At 37.4% G+C, this 22,706-nt stretch overlaps 1 protein-coding gene and 1 long non-coding RNA gene across 6 annotated transcripts in view; one reads left to right on the top strand and one right to left on the bottom strand.

The window, feature by feature from the left end:
* LOC138761905 (contactin-associated protein-like 5) overlaps positions 1 to 22,706 on the top strand; it is an 857,011-nt gene that overhangs the window by 126,390 nt on the left and 707,915 nt on the right. The window lies entirely within an intron of this gene.
* LOC138761908 (uncharacterized) overlaps positions 12,514 to 22,706 on the bottom strand; it is a 230,101-nt gene continuing 219,908 nt past the window's right edge. The window contains exons 3-4 of the long non-coding RNA XR_011356607.1: positions 15,170 to 15,297; positions 12,514 to 14,070 (exon numbers count right to left, since the gene is read on the bottom strand). This is a non-coding gene — a long non-coding RNA (uncharacterized lncRNA). The remainder of the gene's footprint in view (positions 14,071 to 15,169; positions 15,298 to 22,706) is intronic.

The following is a 22,706-nucleotide window of genomic DNA, read 5'->3' as shown; positions in this document are numbered from 1 at the left end:
CTAAATGGGCATCAACCACTCTCATGTGTACTGATCTGGGGGTACATTATTCCATTAGCTGATGAAATATTTAAATTCCAATTTGAATAAGGAATGTCTAATGGAACATATATATTTAATCATAATTTCACAAGGCTTGTCCTGCTTGACAAATTTTCTAGAGTTCTTTGCAGATATAACATGCAGTAGATAGAGGGGAGCAGATGGACATTGTTTACCTGGATTTCCAGAAGTCTTTCAATAAGGTGCTGCATAAAAGATGTACATAAGATAAGGATGGATAGAGTTGGGAATGATGTATTAGCATAGATAGAGGATTGGTTAACCAATATAAAACAGAGAGTTGGGATACATGGGCATTTTTCTGGTTGGTGAATGGGGAGCCACAGAGTTGGTGCTGGTGTTCATGATAAAGAATGTTGTGTATCTAAGTTTGCTGATGACACTAAATTAAGTGGAAAAGCAAACTGTACAGAGGATAAGGAGTGGCTGCAGAGAGATATTGAGCTTGGCCATGCTGAGCTCTGGCGCAACTCAGGGCAGTGCGCACAGCCTGCTCCTGCATCGTCAGGTCCACTCCAACAGTGTCATCAAGTTTGCAGATGACACAATAGTTGTTGGCCTCATAAACAACAGCAATGAGTTGCATTACAGAGAAGAGGTGGAAGATCTCATGAAATGGTGTGAGAGTAACAACCTCAGTCTCAATGAATGAGATGATGATGGACTTCAGAAGGACCAGGAACAGCTACCCTCCACTACACATCCACAACTCTATAGTAGAGAGAGTGGAGAGTACCAAGTTCCTTGAAGTTCACTTAACCAGTGATCTATCATGGACACTCAACATCTCCTCACTTGTCAGGAAAGCACAACAGCAACTGCTCTTCCTAAGAAGACTGAAATGGGCAAGGCTACCAGCTATCATTATGTCAACCTTCTATAGGAGTTCTATCAAGAGCATCCTGATTGGCTGCATCAGTGTTGTATCGTTGCTGCAGAGAAATGGATTGAAGGTGTATCCACAGGATCATACGCATGGCATAGAGGATCACTGGAGTCTCCCTTCCCTCCCCCCGCCCATCAACAGGATCTATTGGGATCGTTGTTTGAAGAGGGCATGCAAAATCATTGAGGACCCGTTCCAACCTTCACACATTTTTCAACTGCTCCCATCAGGGAAGAGTTAGAGGAGTATCAGAGGCAGTACCCCATGCTAAGGAACACCTTCTTCCCAGAGGCAGTGAGAATGTATATACACACCCACACACAAATTTATTTATTTGTATGGTTGAAATACTTATCCTGCATATGTATTTGTCTGAATGTGCATTATGTCTGGTTGTGTGTCTGCATGTTTTGCGTTGAAGTCAGAGAATGCTCTTTCGTTGGGTTTTACTTGTAGAATCAGATGGCAATAACCTAGCTAAGTGAGTGGGCAAGGGTCTGGCAGATGGAGTACAATGTTGGTAAATGTAAGGTTATTCACCGTGGAAGGCAAAATGAAAGATCAGATTATTTAAATGGAAAGTGATTGGAATGTGCTGAAGGACTTGGGAATACTTGTGCATGAATCACAAAAGATTGGTTTGCACGAGCAGCAGGGTGTCGAGTTCGATTGGTTCAAAGTCAAATGGAATGTTGGCCTTCATTGCTTGAGGGATTGAATTTAAGAGCAGGGAGGTTATGCTTTAACTGTACAAGGTACTGCTGAGGCTGCATCTGGAGTACTGCGTGCTCCTTGAGGAAGGATGTACTGGCTTTGGAGGTAATGCAGAGGAGGTTCATCAGGTTGATTCCAAATATGAGGGGTTAGCCTATGAGGAGATATTGAGTTGTCTAAGACTGAACTCACTAGAATTTGGAAGAATGAGAGGGGATCTTATAGAAATGTATAAAATTATGAAAGGCATAGATAAGATAGAGGTGAGTAAGTTGTTCCCATTGCTGGGGGAAGCCAGACTAGGGAACGTAGTCTCAAGATTCAGGTAATAGATTTAGGATGGAAATGAGAAGTAAATCTTTTTCCCAGCATATGGTGCATCTGGAATTTGCTGCCCATTGAAGCAGTGGAGGTGACCTCAGTAAGTATATTTAAGACAAGGTTGTATAGATTATTACATAGTCAGAGAGTTAAGGGATATGGATAAAAGGCAGTTAGGTGGAGATGAGCCTATCATTAGATCAGTCATGATCTCATCGGATGGTGGTGCAGGGTCGACAGGGCAGATGGTCGACTCCTGCTCCTATTTCTTATGTTCTTATAATACAGATTATTGATTGAAGTTAAATACTACAGCCACCAAATTTGAATTCAAATTACTATCACAGGATTGTCAGTCCAGGCATTTGGCAAACTGGTCAGGAAACTACCACTTTGCCATGACTCTACCACTCTACCCCACTCATATGATGGTTTACATTAGACAAAAAAAACTAAATCACAGGTTGGGTACTTCTCACCACAAGATGAAGAAGAAACGGCTATTATTGTGAATAAGCCCAGGTCACTAAATCACTTGCACACATTATGTGGGTTAGACCTTTATTATAAATTTGGACTGAATACTTCCTAGCTCTTCAACCAAGTGATCCTTCAAACAGTAGCATAACTGTGCATCACTCCTGATGTGCAACTGGCAAGATAAGCACAAAACAACTGGATCGCTTCAAAATCATGTTCATTAATCCTTTCCAGATGAGAAAATCTGTCGTCCTCGCACTGTCTGCCCTGTGTGTGCCCCTGATCCAGAGCATATCATGATGTTGAAATTAGAGATGGCAACAATTCTTACCATGCCAACAGTACTTCGATCTCATGATCAATGTGCAGTGTCCCAAGATATGAAACTTGAAAGGAAAATGTAATAAATGAGTCATGTCAAAACCAGAATTATTTTTCGACTGTTTATCAGACTTTATTTATCCCATCTCCCTCCATTTCCTTCCCACTCCCCTTCAAAGCCCTCTTTACATTATCAAGCACATTTAAAAGAGATCCTGTCAATTCTTTTTGAAACACATGAATTTAATCTAAATTAGTTCTTATTAAACATTCTTCATCAATAATATATATCCATGTCTTTGCAATGGAGTGGATGACTGCATGTCATTTCTCTCAGCTCCAGGCTCAACCATCCATTTATATGAGATGTAATGAAAACCACTTTGTCTCTCTGAAGGAAAATGTTATTAGCTTCATAGATGCTGCCAGCTTTGTTTATTTGGTGGAATAAGGCATCTGTGGACAGAAAGAAGGGCAAGACAAGTCGTCTCATCACCTTTATCTGCAGAAACACCATAAAAAGTGTTTCCACTAAGCAACATTTGATTGCTTATCAATTTCCATTGTGAGAAGCAAGTTCAAATTCAAATGCATTTGTCATCTCTTTCCCAACAGGAGTGGCTGGAAGATGTGTGCTGGGTAGTTCGGGTCTTCCCTCTTTAAATAATGATCCTTGTAAATGAGCTGGAGTGAGATCCCAGTGTTCAAAAGTTCGGTTTGTAATAATTGACAGTTCTTGATGGTGTTTGTGGTAATTATACTAAAGTTCATACTATAGTGCAACAGAAATGTAGTGAAACACAAAAGTCTGCTCACACTGTAATTGTAGTAAATACACAAAATTGCTGGAGAAACTCAACAAGTCCAATAGCATCTGAACCCTTTGTTACAGCAAAAAAAAATGAAACTGGCTCATGGGAATTAAGTTTTGGAACTGAGATTTGAGAGGGTGCTGAGGGCAAGCAAGGCTCCTGAAGGGCTCAGGCTTGAAATATCAGTCATATATCTTTACCTTCTACGGACACTGCAATGTCTGTTGAGTTTGTCCAGCATTTTTCTATTTTTACTTAAGGCATCCTGATCATAACAGAAGGTTGGACCCAGTGCTCACGCTGGCAATAGTTTGACAAGATTTTGTATGGATGCAGAGGGTGTGGGAGTTCTGGAGGTGAGTCCACAGAGACTTAATATCTCTGAAGTGACTCTTTTGCATCTCTCTCTTATTGTTAAGGGCGGTGGGCAATGGTCATGCTGACTCTGCCTTACGAGAAACAAAATTTGAAGTGTGTGAGTGTGTGTCTTTTTAAAATTTATTTAGATATTTAGCACGGTAACAGGCAATTTCAGCCCATGAGTCTGTGCTACTTAATTTATAACCAATTAAACTACACCCTCAGGACCTTTCGAACAGTGGATGGAAACCAGAGCCCACCCACACAGACATGGGGAGAACGTACAAACTCCTTACTGATAGGGCAGGATTCGAACCCCAGTACCGATCGCTGGAACTGTAAACACATTGTGCTAACTGCTAAGCTGCCCATGCATTCCCAAATATATCATGTATTAATATGTTACAATTAAAGGGATTCAAAAATCCCAATAAGTCATTGGTTCGATGACTCAAGTGTCAATAGCAAATGGAACAAGCATTGACCTTGACTTAAAAATCCAATCCCAATATGAGACATTTCACATAAATCATTCTGATTCGTTCTAAATTCTCTTGGAATGGACAACTGTTTTCACTTAACTGTGCTGATATTCATGCTGCAATGTCATTCAAAAGCTCATTTCAATATAGATAACATGGCTCTGATGATCTAAAGTATTCAAACACACTTTTGGTTCTCGTAACCTCACTGCAGGAAGAATGTAGAGGAGATTTACACGGATGCTACCTGGATTGGAAAGCGTGGCTTATGAAGATGAGTTGATTGAACAATCTTTACTCCTAGGAAAGAAGGAGGTTGAAGGATACCTAGATAGAGGTGTACAAGATGATGAGAGGCATTGATCATGTGGATGGCCAGAGGCTTTTTGCCCCAGGTCTGAAATGAATTACAAGAGGGGGCATAGTTTTGAACACACAATGCTGGAGAAGCTCAGCAGGTCAAACAGTGTCCTTTATTATGAGAAAATGCCGGCAAGCGTTCGAACCAAAGGGTAAGGGAGTGGGGATTTGACAAAGACAAGAGATGATACATTGGGAAAGGAGGGAGGGTACAGCAACAATGAAGAGAGGAGGGTTGACTGGGTGGATGGAGGAACTGGAAAAACAGGAAAAGGGGGAGAGGAAAGATGCTTGCCAGCATTTTCTCATATTCTGATGAAGGAAATTGTTTGGCCTGCTGAGCTGCTCCAGCGTTTTGTGCTTTTAATTCAACCACTATGTCTACAGAATTTTGTGATTTACTTTGGGCATAGTTTTGAGGTGTGTGACAGAATATAGATATGTTTTGGGGAGATAAATTGGGGCAGGGTTTATTAGTGTAGGTCACATACAAGCACTTTAAAACAGATCTTATTTAAAATACTGGAGCTCTGCCCCATGCTAGACATGTCGGGGCCAACAATCTTTGCAGAAGCTTTGGAGAGTGCCCAAGAAACTTCACTAATGGATTGTTGTTTACAAAAAGGCAACAGATGAAAGAGCTTGTCTGAGCCACAGACAGTCTGAAGGAGAACTTGTTGTTCTTTAGGGTCGTGTGGTTTTGCAAGCAGAGAGAATAAAACAGGCATTCTCTCAGAGAGAGGGAGAGATATCAGATCTACAGTGTTACAGTCAACAACAGCAGCTGAGACCAGAACAGGACAAGCTGGCAAGCTTGTAGAAAACCCCATTTGGAAGACGAGCTGTGAGTTCTTAGTTCAGCCTTGTCAAAGCCCTTGTGGTTCATGCAACAGGAGAGGACTGGCTGTCTAATGTATCACTTGAAATAAGGGAAACAAAGAGGAACTCTGTGGTGACCTGAAAGAAAGAGGTTATCATCTGGAGAACCCTGAGGAGGCAAGTTTCTTCGGCAAGACACTTAAGTGGCTGGGTGTCCAGTTTACAACAAATCTCTCTCTGAAAACCGACAAGAACCTTTCTGAGTGGTAACCATTTACCTTTCAAGCACCAAAGCCTGGCGAACTTCATAAATGTTTAATTCTGTGTACAGTATAAGAATTGCCTGCAACTAGTAAACTTGAAGGAATGAGAAGTGAGATTGGACGGTGAACCAAAGAACTTTTCTGAACTTACACACACATTGCATACACATGTGCTTAGAATTAGAAGGAAGTCAAGTTAGGTTAGTTAAGTTAAACTTGATAAGTTAAAGTGTGATTCTGTTTTCATGTTCAAAGATAATTAAAAACAACTTTTGTTTAAGTAACCATTTTTCTTGGTGAATGTCTATTGTTGCTGAGTTTTGGGGACCTCTGGGCTCGTAACAGGTGCTTAAGAGTAAGCACAGGGTGGTAAGTTTTTCAAACAGATTTATTTTTAGATTTAGACATGCAGCACAGTAGCAGGCCATTTCAGTCCATGAGTCCTTCTGTGCTCCCCAATTTACACCCCATTAACCTACACACCCGATATGCTTTGAATGGTGGGAGGTAACTGGAGCCCTCAGAGGAATCCCATGCAGACTCAGAGAAAATGTACAAACTCCTTACAGACAGTGCAGGATTTGAACTCTAGTCCAGTCCCATTCACTGACATTACGCTAACCATGCCACCCTGTAGTGGGTGCACGGAATGCTCTGCTGGCAATGGTAGTGGAGGCAGATACAATAGTATCTTTTAAGAGACTATTAGATTGGTACTTGGAATTGAGAAGAAAGAAGGGTAATACAATCGGGAAATTCTATTAGGCCAACATGACACTGAGGGCCAAAGGACCTGAACTGTACTGTCCTGTTCCATGTGAACATTTCACTGATTTTTTTTTCTAAAGGTATACAGGTATGTGTGAGTTAACACATCTATTTCTTTTTAAAATATTTTTATTTATGTTTTACAATATAAACAATTGAACAGTACAATTATACAATGTGCTGCAAGATTCAGAAAAAAAAGATAAAAATTAAATCATTATACAATGTTTTCATAATAAGGAAATCCACAGCATAATCATGAAAAATATGATTTAATAACAAAAAACCCAAAAATAAATATTTCAAAACCCCTTTCTCTAATCAAGGTTGAAAGTTGATGTGTATGAATCAAGTGACACTAACTTAAAAAAAATATTTTTATTTTTCACACTATGAACCATATTGACCAAAACACACATAAACAGTGTCATTTTCTCCCCTTTCCCCCTCCCTTCCCTCCCTCCTTCCCACCCCCTCCCCACCCACTAAACGTTCAACATATACAATACATTAAATCCATTAGACAATGCCTTCACACAATGAAAATAAACAAGAAAATTGTGTCATCTACTTTTACACACTGGGTCAGTTCATTTCGTCTTCTTCTCATTCTGTCATTTTAGGTGGTGGAGGTCTGCGGTAGGACTTCTCTGTTATGTTCCATGTACGGTTCCCAAATTTGTTCAAATACTGTGATGTTATTTCTTAAATTATGTTATTTTTTCCAATGGAATCATATATTCATTTCTATGTACCATTTTTGTATTCTCAGGCTATCTTCTGATTTCCAGGTTGACATAATATATTTTTTTGCTACAGCTAAGGCTATCATAATAAATCTTTTTTGTGCTCCCTCCAAATCGAGGCCAAGTTCTTTACTTCTTATATTACTTAGAAGAAAGATCTCTGGATATTTTGGTATGTTGCTTTTTGTGATTTTATTTAATACCTGATTTAGATCTTCCCAAAACTTTTCCACTTTCTCACATGCCCAAATTGCATGTACTGTTGTTCCCGTTTCCGTCTTACAGCGAAAACATCTATCTGATACTGTTGGGTCCTATTTATTTTACTTTTGGGGCCTGGTGTATAGCCTGTGTAACCAATTATATTGTGTCATGCGTAACCTCGTGTTAACTTGAAGAGGGAAAACACAGCACCACAATTCCAGGACAATCTTAAATTTTAAGATTATGGTAATAGTCCATAAATGGGCCCCATGTCTTTTGGAACTTAATATTTGAATCCTTGATAGCATATCTAATGTTTTCTAAAGTTAAAGAAACCATAATATCTCATGACCATTGTGCATGTGTCGGTGGAGTATTATCTTTCCATTTAATCAAAATTGCACATTTGGCTAACAATGATGTAAAAGATAAAATTTGCTTTTGAATTGAGCATCAACATCTTGAGGTAATCCAAAAAGATAAATTAAAGAGCAAGGTTCCAATTTTAACAAGAATTACTGATCGTGTTTGGAAAAACATCTTTCCAAAATTCTTTTAGTCTAGGGCAGATCTAGAACATATAAACTAAAGAAGCATCACCTATTTTACATTTGTCACATAGAGGATTTATGTCTGAATAGAAATGATGCAATTTAATTTTAGACAAATGTGATATAAGTACCACTTTAAATTGCAGTAAACAATGTTGTGCACAAAAGAAACTAGTTTTAATTAAATTAAAAATGGAGTCTCAAACCTTTTCAGACAATGAAAGATTCAAATCCTGCTCCCAGACATTCTTGATTTTAACTTGGGGGGGGGGGGGTGGGGGAGGCTAGTCTTAGATCAGCCAAATTTATAATAAAATTAGATATTAAGCCTTTATGAGAAGATTGTGGACCAAAAAAAAATGTCAAGAACAGTTGCATCAGGGATTCTAGGAAAATCAGGGATCAGAGATTGAACAAAGTGTCTAATTTGTAAAAATCTAAAACAAATGAGTTTGGGGTAAATTGAATGTTATCACCAGTTGTTCAAAGGATACAAAATTATTGCCAATTAAAAGGTCTTTAAAACCTTAAATACACAATCTGTGTCAGTCATTGAAGACAGTATCTTGTAAAGAAGGTAGAAAAAGGTGATTGGATATAATAGGGCTGTTAAGAGAAAAAGTGAAAAAACCTTCTAAATTGTGGCTATATTCTCAAACTATTTTTAATTATTGGGTTAAGATAGTTTATCTAAATAAGGAAAACCCTATAATTGCCAACATGGAAGTATTTTTTAACAAAAATTAAGTTCCATTTCTACCCATGTAGGGTAGTCAACACAAATATAACATTGTAGCAAAAGGATCAAGTTACATATATTAACCATCCAGTCATAAAAGCTAAAATTGGGAAATGCTAAACCACCATTCGTTTTAGCTTTTTTAATATGAACTTTATTTAAATGGAATGTTTTCCTTATCGTATGTCTATTTTACTTCAGCATTCAGAAAAAAAATTGTAGGTGTATTTGTCATCAATATAAAGTATTCATTGAAAATTAATGTACCTTTATGTCCATTTTTGCACATTTAAAACATAAGAAATCGAGGTAGTATTAAGCTATATGTGTCCTTCAGCCTGTTCAGTCATCCAATAAAATAATGGATAATATCCTGTTTCAATTCTATTTTCCATTAATCCTGTATTCTTGATTTCTTTGTAATTTTCTACATCTTAATTGTGAGATTATATCACTGGCCAGTGAAACAGCTTCTCATGTATGAAGCACCTGAATATATTTTCATTCTTTTTATGATCATTTTTTTTCTTTAAAACTTCAGAAGGTACATCCCCATCCATAAATATTAATGGGACTATATTCATCATGGGAAAGGAATATATTTTTTCTGCATTAAAATTTTCTACACAGTCTCATCAGTATACTCAGATAATGTCCATCAGTTCTGGAACAATTTGTGGAAAAGTGTAACAGTCAGGGCAGGACTAATGATTGCACATGGTTTGGTTCTTTGCTCTGTATGCAGATACACTGCATGTTAGCTACTGTACTTTGTGAAAATGTCAACCTCCAAGGATTCTACCCTGAATCTATCCTATTCCATCAATCCTGATTCATCTTAGCCACAGTTGAACTGAATACTGACCCGAAAACCTCACAAGAATGACCTTTGGATAATTTGACAGACCTCTGCATTATTACATCTCAAAACTAGCAGCAGGAGATTTAGCCAAAAGTCATTCTGTTCTTTCAGCTATTCCCAGTTCAACTGAAAACTATTTGCTGGTCTGCATGTCAGCTTTCATCTCATTGTTACTAAGCTGAACACCAGCATGAGCTATTGCAACAGGCTGGATGAAGGCAGAGGTAAGCTCAAATGTTCCTGGATCTCTTGCTCTGAACCTGCTGGGTTGTACAGTGGCAGCTGCAGGAAACTTTATGGAAGGATGTAAGATGACATTTTGATGCACTGAGGAGTATTGCATTGATAGATCTTTTAGATGAGATAATAAATTGAGGAACCATCTCCTCCCATGCATGCATGTAAATGGAACTCATGACCCTATCAAGGAGGAGAAAAGGAGTTAATTCAAGTGTTCTGATCAATATTTATCTATAAATCTACATTACTGAGAGAAAAAAATCAAAATGCATTTTATGAAGACTCCCACAGTATAAATGTGACTGCTTTGCTTTGTGTTGGAACTGAAATTACTGTGCTGTAGTATAATAATAAAAAATGTTTTCTAAATCTCAAGATTAATGTGAATGGTGCTATAAAAATACAAGCCTTTCTCGATTTCAATGTAAAATATTGGTTGGTAATTTTCTGGAATATTCTGTCATGGGTAGCATTCAGAATCAGCATCTGAAAGAAGGGAAACATGGAGTTGCTAACTGAAGGAGTAGGGTGGGACTAGCTGGATTGGTCTTCCATTGACCTGCTACTGATTCAACAAACTGAGTGACTTCCTTCCATGCTGCAGCCTTTCTTTGTCATTTATATACCAATGACATTGAAGTAACATTGAAGGGAGGCATGGTTAGCGTAGCGGTTAACAGAACGCTATTGTGCACTTGTGATTCTGGTTCAAGTCCTCCGCTGCCTGTCGGGAGTTGGAGGTTCTCCCCATGACTGCGTGGATTTCCTCTGAGTGTTCTGGTTTCCAACTATTTTCCAATGACGTACGGGATTACAAGGTTCATTGATCACATGGGAGTATTTAGGAGATACGGACTCGTGGGTAAGAAGGCCTGTATCTCTAAATTTAAATGACTTAAAATATTTTGAAAATAACTGAACTCAAACACCTCCAAAACATATGTAATTGAAAACATTAAATGAAAGCAAAATAATTGTTATAAAAGGAATTTATCATCCCTTTTATCTCCCAATTTGTAGTCCTACTGTTCATACTGAAATCAATGGGGTGCAATGATAGAGGGAACTCATAGTTTTGCTCTTCCAAATCTGTCAGTATCTCTGGAATTTCATGAAACACATTGCAAGTATAGAATTCTGTGACTAACCACTGTTTAGTGGGACAAAAGTTAGCCATTCCATTTGAAACCAGTGGCATTAGCTACTAAGATCTGTAATGTTTCTTCTTTGGGCCCTGCCCTTGAGGCAACAAACTTCAGTGTTAATGCTCATATTGCCCTTTCACTAACATTTGCTCTATCTGTTATCGTTAAACCCTTGGGGTGCTTACAGACAAGGGTGATGGAAGTAAAACTGAAGGAAAATTATTTTTGCATATAGTAAAAGTCCTAAAATCCAGACTGATTGGAGATTGGGTTGGTCCAGATTTTTGGATTTCCGGATTTCCGGATTCATCGGCAGTACTTTTCAAATTTAAGGAGAATAAAGAGGAGATGAACTGATAAATTTTTGTAGTTTATTAATGAAACAAAGTACAAAAAAAGAAATAATTATTCATTTATCTCCACCACTTCTTTGCATCTATGGCGCTTAGGCATGCATGTTCACACGTAAAAGCCTGTTTTTTTTTTAAAAAATGAGAGTTTTCAAGAAGTTCCAGAGCTAACATGCTGTCTATCTGCCTATAGATTACTGGCATCTAGATTTTAGGATTTTAACTGGATTTTTTCTATTAATTACTTTCACTAAGTTATTAATAGAAAAATGGATGTAAAATGTAGGGTGAAAATTACAAATGCCAGGGAACAGTTTATGTTATTTCAGGAACATAAGAAATTATGAATTTGAACTTCAGTGACTGGAATCAAATACTATAACATTTTTGGAACAAACAGCTTTTGATTTACTTGCTCTAAATTCTCACCAGACTATTGGTGATAAGCTATGTACTTTTTTCTTTGACAAATGGAGCTGAATAATCCAAGGTCAAGTGTGTTATTTTTGTTGGTAATTTCAAAGTTGATATTTACTTGGTTGTGCTTGTATTGATGTCTGAACAATGAATGCTTTCCATAATGTAATATAATAGCTTCCAAGCTATTTATTATATTATTGTTAATATTCCTAACTGGAGAGTCCAATGTTCACACTACACAAATTATGGTACAGTTTCAACTTTTGTTCATTGTGTCCCTGCACTTTTCTTGTTATTGTAAGACCCTGATGGCTATAATTCTATTGGCTTTCTGAAATTATAGATAATATTAAATGATTTATTACGGTTATTAAAAATAACCTAGTATCAGTGATTGTAGGCACAAAACTACTGGATGATTATAAGAACCTATCTGGTTCACTAATGTCCTACAGGGAAGGACATCTGCCATCCTGACTATTTATATGATTCCAGACACATTAAGGAGTGTGATCCTTCAGGGATAATTAAGGATCAATAAGAGATAAATTAAAAAAAAAACATGTGATTGTCATTTGAAGAAACAAATGCTCAGCAAGTCATTTCTTAGGTAGGAACCTGTAACATTAATTCACTTGTCCTCTCTCTCTACTGATGCTATCTGTTCTGCAAAGTATTTCTGGCTTTTTGTGTGTCAGATTTCCTGCCCCTGCTGTGTTCTGCATCTCTAAGTTTCTTCCTTGCTCATTCATCATCCTCTATGTACAGTGCTCTAGAGAAGGATTCATTTCCCTCTCCTAGACAGTACTGAAAGAACTTATGTCACCAGATGGCCTTTGTCTTCACCCTATCATATTTTTTCAGTCCCTCCCTCCTTGAAACTTAAAATACATATGAATGAATAAGTATAAAAATTCAGGCTTTAATTTGTCCCCCAAATTCAAGTTGCATGTAACTCATGTTTATGCTTCAGACCTAGTTCCTGTGAACATTAAGTGATTATATTTGTTTTCCAGAGATATTGGGCTATCTGTCTCCTGCATAATGACTGCTACCCGTTCTGAGAAATCTTTTCTCTTGCTTCTCTCCAAAATTAAAAACTCTTCCCATTTAATGTCATGTTAATTTTTACCCACAATGTGTATTGATAAGAAGTTCATTCTAAACAGGCCTTGTTGTGATGTCATTATTTGATGGCTAACTATTTAAGCCTAATATTTACCACCTGAAATTGCAAAGGAATACAAAATACCCTGTACCATCATGGACGTGAAATATACGTTAATAACCCTGAACCACAAAGATTTTTCTTCCTGAACATATTTGGTTGTATTTTGGCCTGCTGATTGCAAAATCACCTGAACATTTTCCTATCACGTACCGTTTGTTAGATATAACCTATTTTTATGATTTCCTGTCATATTTTAAGTCTACTTCAAGCATAGAAAACCATGAAGTGCAACATATCATTGAAAATTTATTTTCTGCATTTGCATTTGGACATCTTCCCTGCTGATCTTTGTACAGTCAGTGACAATGGTAAAATATTTCACCAGGATATTGCAACCATGGAAAAGTGGCATCAGGGCAATTGGAATCCATCAGTGCCTGTTGACTATTGTTTGACACTGACATGAAAGGCATCAGATGCCGAGTACACACAAAAATCAGTGGCAAAACATTTGAACTAACATAATGTTTCAGCATCATTATGCAATTAGACATGTTCAATTCAATAAATCTTGATTTAATGTTTTTACAACTTCCTATGTAATACAGAAAATATGAAAATATTTCTGTGTCCAGCTTGAAGATGTCTATCATAGCCCCCAATTTATTTTCAGGATGCAATCCTTTTGGAAAAAAATGTGTTGTCCAGTATATTCTATATCCTATCCCTCCAATGTTTCACCCAACCCTCTAATATTTAGACACTTTCTTATCTGAAAATGACACTAATATATAACTTTATTTGAGGGTGGAATTAATGCAAAACCAATTTCAAAAGGCAGAAAAAAAACTACAGATATCAGCTACAATATATGTTGAGAAGAGAGGGATATTTTATCATGTGCAAATGGTTAAGTTTTATTTCAAATCCAACATTTTGATCGATGCAGACACATGGACCTGTTGCTGCGCTATGGTCTTCTATTTCGGAAATCTGAAACAAAAATAGAGAAACAACTTTGAGCAGAAACGGGGCTATTGTTTCAGGTCTATGATCTTTGATGAAATCCTGAATCATCATGAAAGGCTTTTGGAATTGTAGATATTTTTAACAAGAATCTGTTAATTGCTCCTTATCCTTTTGATTTCATTCGAAGTACGTATTTAAAAAGTCAAATAAACTGAACATTCATGATTAGTAGATTTGGGAATTGGGAGGAGTATCAAATCAATATCCACCGCACAAAACCCAAACAGACATTAATTTTTGAAATAAAAATGGAAAATGTTGGAAGTATTCAGCAGGTTAAGGAGTGTCTGGGAAAGATGAACTAAATTACTGCTTTAGTTCAAAGACATTTCATAAGAATTGGGAAAATTTGTAGAGAAGGTGGGAAAGAGGTAGCTTGGACCAAAAGAACATCTGTTACAGGGTGAAGCCATGTTTGCCATGGAAATAAGAGGCCTTGGTTAATGGGGAAGATAGAGAGAGATGAGATTCAGAGTCAGAATTTATTGTCATGGACAAGTCATGAAATTCAGTGTTTTGCAATAGCATCATATTGCAAACATTCATATTATAACCATCTTACAACATTACTATAAATTAAAAAAAATAAAAACAAGCAGCAAAATATACAACACAGTTTTGTTTGCAAGGGTATTTCAAGAGTTAGGGTCAATAACCTTAAAAGGTTATCCTTATACTTCCAGGTTAGGAAGATAGGTAGCATGGAAAGAAACTTGGAGGTGATGTTTTTCCCATGCCCTGGATGCCCTTAACCCTCTAGCTTGTTGAGCTGTCAAGCTTGGTAGGTGCTGTTGAAGACATGTTAAACTGTTGCAATTCTTTTTGTAAATCATATATGCCAAACCCCCAGAGTGCTGGAAGTGGAAAAGAGTGAATATTTAGAGTGATGGTCTGAGTGCTAATTAAATAGGATTGCTTCATCCTGAATCGTGTCAGAGATCTTCAGTGTTATTGCAGCTCTATTCATCTAGTTGAGCAACAAGTAGACCATTCCATGTGTCATAATTAAAATGGTTAACATATAAATGCCTCAATTCAGCATGCTTAAAAATTAAATTCGTACCGAGTTGTTGGTCACATTTATTTATTTGACAAATAAGTCAGAAAACATCACTTTACTAATTTTGCCTGTTCATTTTTCCGCTGAAGTGCATGCCAAGTTCTTCTCCAATAAACCCACTGATAATCATTCTGAAAAAATAAAAGTAAATCATCAGATTCATAAGTTGTGTTCAAAAAAATTTCAATACACATCTTAAAATTATATATAATTATGTAATTGTTAGAATACCCTTGTAATTAACATAATAATCTTTGATTTTAAAGCATTCAAAAGATTCAAATTATAATCAGCTTAACACGGTTTCAAAAACAATTGATTAGGAAGGATATCAACTGAATGTTCCATCATATGAATATGTGAAATTTTGAGTGTGTTCATCCTTTTCAAATATATTAATCCTCTATCACATCCTATTACCCAATGAGGAAAGAAGTGTTGAACTTCATATTCCACTGGGCACCCAAGTGAGTGAATGGCATCTAGGGGGTGAGCCCAGGATGCTAGCATTCACTGCTGAACCCTCCAGATGTGTCATGGGTCTATCAACGAAATCCTGAGGAAGGAGGGCACCCACTTGATAACCCTGAAGATGCCACTTGGCTACCCTGCAGAGTCTAGACAGCAAGTCTCAGAAATGCAATGAGGGATATTAACATCTGGTTCCACATAACATATATTGGGATCTTTATATTTTTGTTGAGATTTAAGATGATTTTGAGGTTGCCTTACAACAATAGTTGGAACAAGTTTGATGTTATTCGATAGGAAGGACTGAAAGGATTTAGATGGAGACTCTTGATGAGTCTCAATTCCCATAACTTCATTTCAATGCCCAGAGCTTAGAATAGTCCTTATTATTTGTCTTGAAATCTTTTCTGCTTCAGAACATGTGATGATCATTTTACAAATCTAATCATTAGTATTTAGAGAGTTGACATCAGACAACAGAAAATGCATTTTTTTCAAAATGTTTATCTCTGATTTAGTATTTAAATTACTTGAATCGTTAATCAGAATATATCACCATTGTAGTGGCACGCCGTGGCGGCAATCGGGCCGGCACACCGGGCAACGGTGTAGTTCAAAAGGAAGTAAAGATCTTCCCTATTAGAATAAAAATATACTCTTTTGGAATTTGGTAACCCAGCTATCGCGGTTTAAACTAAAGTTTTGCAGTTCTCCAATGCTTTAACTTGTCAATGGAGTCCAACGTGAGATTCATTTATTGTGAGGAAGTGGAGTGAAACCCACTTTCCCAAGGCCGCATTATTGAATTTCTGAGGAAGGTGCTACCCTGCTGACTTGAATTTACTGCCTCTGCACTGATTTATTGATTGATATATATATATATCTATATATATATATATATATAGATATATATATATATATATCTATATATATACACTCTGTTGATCACTTCAGAACCTGCAAAATAGGACTATGATTAAACAATGTAATCATTGATTTTATTTCTTAATCCACTTGGATAATGAGTGATGTAATATCAATTCATTTTCCCCATTTTATTCAGTCAATAAGTTTGAGCATTGCCGGCAACACTCGTATGCCATGAAAAAAAGTTTTCTTTATTTATTTATTTGTCACAAAATACCTCATACAGTGAGAAGGGTTTTTCCTGCCAGCAGACTATTAGGTGATGTCTAATATTTGTATAGCCATGCAAAGATAAATATTTGTAAAGTAGAGAGCAGAGAAAGCAGATTTAGGAGAGTGTGTGTTATAAGAAGAGGGGATCTCTTTCAAGCCAACATACTAGACACATCAGCCAGAACAAAGAACTTTAATATTCAATTTTCCTTTGAAATTCAAACATCTGGCAATGAGAGATGCCATGATTTCCAGATCAATGATCTGCGCCACTAATGCTTTCCATGGCAGTATGGTTAGCATGTGATTCAGCATTTTTAAGATGGTGTAGCCATAGTAGAGACGCACACACGAGTGTAGTCAAGTAAAGCTCTGCTTTATTGGGGCTGAAAGCCCGACTTTTATATTGTTTATTTTCCCGCCATTTGCCCTTGTTTGCTAATGTCACTGTCGCAAAACAATACCACTATTGGGTATTGGGTCACTATTGGGTCTCCCGCGTGCGGGTACATTCTTACACGACAATGCCTTCTTCCCCGCGTGCTTTACTGCTGGTTTGCTTGCTGGGGCCAGTGCTGCTGCCACGGTCTGCTGGCCCATGGTTGCGTTCGATGCCCGGTGTGCCGGCCCGATTGCCACCACGGCGTGCCACTACAATGGTGATATATTCTGATTAAGGATTCAAGTAATTTGCTCTTCTTATTGGTCTCTTATCTGTTTCATTCAAAATCAGTCAATGGATTTACTTGTTTCACCAACATATAACTTGTGGAGTTTCAACCTCTGACAGCTCAAGTTTTGCAAATTAAAAGGATTTCCTTTATGTCCACTTTTGATAACTCAGATGGGTCATGAAAGTGGCACTGACACCATGATTTCTTGACTTTAGAGAGTAATTTTATTTTCAAGAGAAACTTCATTGATACATGGAATGGATATGAAACAAAAGTGGTTGATTGTTGTGACAAGATGAAGAAAGTGAAGGACTTACATCCACATAGTGATGTTCACAACAGTAGGATGCCAATAAGGGTTACATTTTTAAAACATGTATAGAACAAATTACAAGTTCACTTATTGAACAGATGAGCATAAATTACTTTGAGATTAAAAAGTTTATTCGCATTTTTCCATCTTCCTTCCTTCCAATGAGTGAAGATAGTTTAATGATTTGTAAGAATTATTTTGTATTTTATTTTGGATGGAGAATCTCCTGTAACAGTCTAGGGACAGGAACATGTAAAAAAAACTTTCCCAAGCATTCCTCACAAAGTCATGCAGTGTCTGGGCTGTACCTCACTAAAGTTTGCAGTCAGTAGATCACCATTTCTTTTATCTGCAATCTTAGAATATTCATGTTAGAGTCACAGAGCTATTCATCACATAAATGAGCTATTTGGCAAGTTACCTATCTAAACTTGTCCCATATTTTCTTACATACAAGGCAAAATGCAAAGTAAACTGATTGCTATACAGTGTGATTATGGAACCTTACAAGCAGAGGAGGAGACCATCCTGTCTACTGAGACTGTGGGAACTTTTGTAGAGCAATTGCAAATTCCAAAGCAAGAGGGGAGGATAATACCTTTCAATTTAACCTCAGAAGAAACTGACTCAGTGGATAGATTTTAATCATGTTATTTTGAAATAGGGAACTTAAAAATATGAATATGCAAAACACCAATTGTGTACATCAGAAAACAAAAATGGGAACATTGAAAGCTATCAGAGTAAATCATGGTCAATTTATTAGTGTGGAAACAGATCCATATGATGCATGTTTGATGTAAAATGTGTCTCACATAATAATTTGATTATGTACTTCAAGAATCACTGTGTGATTACATTGTTTAATGGGTTTATTGTGTGGTATATGTTGAACGCTTAGTGGGTAGGGAGGGGGTGGGAAGGAGGGAGGGAAGGGAGGAGGGGAAAAGGGGAGAAAATGACACTGTATATTCAAGAGGGAAATGTTTGTGTGTATTTTGGTTAATATGGTTCATAGTGTGAAAAATTAAAAAAAAATAAAAAAAGAATTAGCTTCACTTAACATCAAAAGCAAGATGTGAAGTTTTTGTAGGGCAGTCAGAGCAGGAACTAATTACATGTCATCTAGTATTTGATTTACCCACCTATACTTATGTTTAAAATTTGCAATCCTGAACCTATCCAATATGCCTATCAATACTGAAGAATTAATATGATCTAAAGTGCAGTGAGCATTCATTAGCATCAGATGCTATTCCTTATCCTTAGGAAGAATGGTGAGGCCTGAGAGAAGGAGAATTAATTTAGTAAAATATTTTCAGGGATGAGGTATTTCACAAAGAAGTTGAAATGAGTGAACCGGGGCTATTTCTCTTTGGAGTAAAGCAGTTTATAGGGGAAATTAATGGAGATGAAGATACCTCAGTCGTTTTAATACTATCACTCGAGAGAAGATTCTTCCATAAGCATATCATTCAATGGCCAATTGGGAAAAGTATGGTGAAAAGGAAAACTTTTTAATGCAGATCATTTTAACAATAAACAAGAGGGGCAGCATGATTACATAGCAATTAGCCCAACACTGTTACAATGCCAGTGATCAGGACAGGGTGGGGGGGGGGGGGGGGGGTTTGAATCCTGCACTATTTGTAAGATGTTTATATGTTCTCCCCATGTCTGCATACGTTTTCCCCTGGGGCTCTAGTTTCTTCCTACCATTCGAAACATACAGGGGTTTGTAGGTTAGTTGGGTGTAATTGGGCGGCAAGGGCTCATGGGTCAAAATGGCCTGTTATCATGCTATGTTCAAATTGAAAATAAAGTTAAAAAAATTAAATTTAAAAATATTTTAAAAATTACATTAAATGTAAAATGTAATTGTGAGGGAATTCTCAGAGAAAAGGTGGCAGGTTCATGGGGGATGATTAAGGGAACATGACTAATGGGATTGCTTTCCAGAAACCGCATTTGTTTAAAAAAAAGGTCAAATTGTTTGCAAATAATTTAGTGATTTTATGATTCTATTTGGAGTCTAATTCAAATACTTAATAATTCTGTAAGGAAATAAAAGGAAACTTTCTAAATTGAAATATGGATTGAATATTTGAATCATTATGTCCAAATTGAAGGTAAAACTGAGTGATCAAATTACATAAATTGCTTTTAACACAACAATATTATCATCTGCTGAAAAGAAGTAAGCTCGGCTTCTCTTGATAAGATAATTGTCCACCTTGGTGTGAATCAAGCAGAATAAATAAAAACAGGTGGACAATCTCTGAAGCCAGATCATGCATGGAATTGAACAAAACTTTTGTAGATTGTGCCAAATATTGAAAGGAACAGAGGGCTTCCATTTAGCTTTTAAAAGATCATATTTACATATGAAGGAGACCAGAAATAATCTGTCCACTGCCTGATAATCCTATCCTCCAGCCATGCTTTTCATCAAATTATCATTTTATGTGGTCTAAAAATGGTTGTAAGTAGTAATTTATCCTGGTAAATTGAACCTAGCATTCATATTCTTCTTAGTGCATCACAGTAGGTCTGTAGCTGGGGAATTATTATGGTGAGGTGATTTATTGGAGCAGCACTAGAGAAAGGGCAGAGGCGAGCAGAAAATTAATTCTCATTTCTTCTCCAGTTGTTACTGTGTGAAAGATGTTTCAGACTGGCCTGAAAACAGGTCATCCATTTTACCTGCTGTTGGAGATACTGGAGCTGCAGAAATTTGATACCAGCAAGAAAAGACATTTTCGTAATAGAAACAACAAGAACTGAATTAAGGAGAGAACAGTAGAAATGATTATGTTATGGTAGAAAATGACAGGAAAAATATATATAAAGAAAATACCTATTTGAGCAGATTATTTATGATATGCTTTAGCCCATCTGATCTGTATTATCCTTTAGCCTCCTTTCACAATTTAAATAATAATATCTTCTTCTTTATCTTTCAAAGTGCATGTCCTCATATTAACCAACTTTGCTCTCCAGCTGCCAGACCCATGTCCTCTCATTTAACATATCTACAGTATATACAAGTGTAATAGTCAAATTTAGTGGACCAAATTTTAGGGTCAAATTTAGGAGGTTGACTTTTACACGCATGCTACTTTTGACCATTGTTTGGGGTATCAACAGCTCAGATGAGCAGGCAGGTGGCCAGGACCCATGTGGTAAATCCATGTTTGGAGTGTTGGAAGCTCAGATGGATGGTGTATGGCTGGGACAGGGAATTAAGTCTGTGTTCAGGGCATCGTGAGCTCAGATGGTGGGATGCCAAGGCCTAGGTGAGAGATGCCAATCGAGACATAGGGAGCTCAAATAGGTTGGCGGCTGGGGCCTGGGCAAGAATCTGCTGTTGGGGCATCAGGATCTCAAATGGTTGGTCTGTCGGGGCCTAGGCAAGAGAAGACAGTTGGGGCATTGGGAGCTCGGGTGGGTGGGCAGCCAGGGCTTTTGAAACTCAGATGGGCAGGAAACCAGAGCCAAAGATGTGGAGTTGATTTTTCACATGCCATATATGGAAAAAGTTTGATTTTTAGGCCAAAAATAGAAGAGTCGACTTATACACAGTATTGACTATTACACACCTAAAAATGGTATCTCTATCTGCAGATTTGCTGCATAATTTGCATTTTCACTTATTTTACTGTCATCCGCATGTGTAGATGTATTTAAATTTGCATAAATGTATATTTAGAGATACAGCACAGTAACAGGTCGTTTTGGCCCCTGAGCCCGTGCCACCCATTTAAACCCAATTAACCTACAATCTCATATATTTTGAAGAATGGTAGGAAACTGGAGCCACCCATGTAGACAGAGGAAGAACATACCAATTCTGAACAGACAGCATGGGATTCAAACCATGGTCATAATCGCTGGTGCTGTAACAGTGTTGCACTAACTGCTATGCCAACCATGCCACCCCTCAGCCCCCTCTCTTCCAAATCATTCATGTTTATTATTAACTGTTGTGGTCTGAGCACTAACCCCTGCAGCACTCTGTTCATCACTGACTTTCAACAGAAGAGCATCCATTTATCTCAACTCCCTAGGTTAATGTATTTGCATGGATGGAGGATCCTCTATCCATGCAAATACATTAACCCAACTCCATGCATCATGATCTTCTGGTAAGTGCGGCACCTTATTGAATCCAAGTATACAACATCCACCTGTTCCCTTCTGTCCACTGCACTCCTTATATCCTCAAGAACTCCAGTAAATTTGCTATACAGGACCTGCCCTTCCTGAATCCATGCTCGATCTGTCTGTTGGAAGCAAGGTTCTGCTCAAGATTACAACCATAAGCTGCATCTTTATGTCAGCCTTTGCCACATGTATCAAGGAGGAAGACTCTTCCACATTGGAAGGCTCCTGTGACTGGCTCTTCTAAAGTTCAGGTGTGTGTGCATTCACTGGATTAATTTTGAATCCTCAGGTTTCTGGCAATGCCAATCCTGAACATCCAATGAGAAGGCAGTGATGAGTTACCTTCTAGAACTGCTGAAATTCTAAGAGTCATTAAATCAGAAAATCATACAGCACCGGAAGATACTCTTTGCCCCAGACCCACAAACACTCTCCAACCATCACCATAAATGTCACCATCCATGAACCAACACTTAATCCGTTGTCATATAATCTTGCAAATTGAAGTGCTCATCCAGATACTTTTTAAACGTTACTTGGCATGTTCATTTTGTGAATGTACTCACCCACTGTCATTCGGTAGAGAGTTCCAGGATTTTGATCCAGTGATAATAAGTATGCTTAGGGCAATGTTATTAATGCATCAGGCACCGGGGTTTGAATCCAACGCTATCTGTAAGGAGTTTGTAGGTTCTCCCCATGACTGTGCAGGTTTCCTCCGGATGCTCCCATTTCTTGCCAACATTCAAAATGTATGGGGGTTATAGGTTAATTGGGT

Source organism: Narcine bancroftii, chromosome 4, assembly GCF_036971445.1.
Source record: "Narcine bancroftii isolate sNarBan1 chromosome 4, sNarBan1.hap1, whole genome shotgun sequence".
NCBI classification, from domain to species: Eukaryota; Metazoa; Chordata; class Chondrichthyes; order Torpediniformes; family Narcinidae; genus Narcine; species Narcine bancroftii.
This window is presented reverse-complemented; position numbering and strand designations above follow the sequence as displayed.